Raw genomic sequence first — 2,066 nt, 5'->3', positions numbered from 1 at the left:
TATATGTGCATAATCACTATTGTTAAGCATTAGAAAAATATAATATGTTCACTATGCACATGATCTAAATTTAAAATCCTTTTAACATATTTGATTCTTAACTTAAAAAGCAATTTAAAGGAATCCTAAATTCATAACTATTTTGAATTTTAAGTTGTGCCTCATAAAAATACAAAATTAATCAATTATAAATGGTTGTTAGAAAACAAAACCATACAGTGAGTATCATTATCAATTTGTTGTGATATTTAAATATTTTAGAACCTGTAAAACAAAACAGAATTCAAAATTGAATTCAAATAACAAAATAGAAAACAGAAATATAAAACAGAATTTGAAACGAGAGAAAAGAGAGGGAAACTCACCTGTCCTGGACCGTGCAGCCCACCAAACCAGCCCAGCAAAGGACCAGGAGCAGCCCAGCCCAAGCCAAATACCGATTCGGTGGCTTTAAAAATCGTGCGAGAATAAAACACGTCGTCGTCCTCGTCTCCGTGCACGACAGCGCTGCAACGCCAGTAGGCCACGACCTCCTCGTCGATAAGCTTGCCCGGACGTCGCCAGACCTCTCAGAACCGCGCCCAACTCGATTCGCGTCCGAGCTTATCCGCGGATGAGAACATCCTTGCCAGCTAGAAGCTTCCAGAGACCGCCACCTCCCGACCATGGCCGTCGCCGTGTCAAGGCCACAGGGCTTCCCTTGTCCTATAAATAGGTGGAGGGCATCGCCGTGCACGCCTTGATCGCCTCCACCACTTCAAACCTTCTCAGACACTCCCTATATCCCAAATTCGTCCACTCTCTGTCGCCGGAGTCGAAGACGAAGCCGACGGAGGAGGCCACCCCAGCCTCTGGCGTGTGGTCCAGGAGGAGCGCCTGGACTCAAGGAGCATCTGGGAGGAGCCAAGCATCCAGGGGAGCCGTGTGGAGGATCAATTTCCTCGTTCCTTTCTGCGGCACATCACCGGGAAATCGCCAATCGCCGTCGTCTCCGACCACCTCAAGCCTCGCCGAGGGTCTCGTCGTCTTCCTGGTGAGCACACGCATCTCCAGCATCTACTCTTGCTTCCTAGAACCCTCTGTAGCTCGAGATTCATCATTCACCGGAGTGCGCCGCCGCAGCACATGGATGCCGGTGATGCTCCGGTGAGCTATTCGAGTAGACGACCACACCATCGGGTTCAGTAGATCGAGAGGAGTCCATTAGTACTAGCCGCGCATCTCGGGGAGCCCAGAATCGACGTCGCCGTCGCGTTCTGCCTCGCCGGCGTCAAGCCGCCGGTGATGTCGACGTGGCAGTGGGACCGTTGACCACTTTGATTCGGTCAACTGCCAACGAGGCAGCTGACCTGGACCAGACCCCACATGTCTGTCTCTCAGACTAGAAATGAATCGGTATCTTTAGTATTTTTGTTTAATTTCAAATTCCAGAAAATTGCAGAAACTTTGTAATATCATAGAAAATTCATTTCAACTCAGAAAAATATAAATAATATATCAAAATGCTCACAAAAATAAACTCTATTCAAATAAAATATAAAACAAAAATGTGTGTCAAAATAAAATTTCACTTATTTTTAACTTTGTTAATTATGCCTTTTCAATTATTAAAAATACAATTTGAATTCAATAACTAGTAAAGTTATAAAAATTAAATTTTAACTATTCAGTAACTAAGTAAAATGTTAAGATTAATTTTACTTATCATATTTACATTAACTTAATTATTAGTGGTAATTCATAAACCCTAATTTGCAAATTACCATTTTCTTTAAATAGTAATAACTCAAGAAAATATTATAAGCTAATATTATTTTGATAATTTAAAACTTGTTTACTTAAACATCTTTAGTTAACAAGTTAATTATTCTAAAAACTAATAACAATTGTTAAACCCTAGTACTTAATTAAACCTAAACATGAATTGCCCTAATTATTAATTCTTGTGGAAATTAATAAAATGTTAAACCATTACTAATTTTGATTCAAAGTAATTAGTAACCACAACTCTATTACCAATCATCATTTTAGGAGTTGTACCATAATTTAGAAACCCTAGTTTCAAT

The sequence above is a fragment of the Lolium perenne genome, chromosome 6 (genome assembly GCF_019359855.2).
Source record: "Lolium perenne isolate Kyuss_39 chromosome 6, Kyuss_2.0, whole genome shotgun sequence".
In the NCBI taxonomy this organism is placed as follows: Eukaryota; Viridiplantae; Streptophyta; class Magnoliopsida; order Poales; family Poaceae; genus Lolium; species Lolium perenne.
This window is presented reverse-complemented; position numbering follows the sequence as displayed.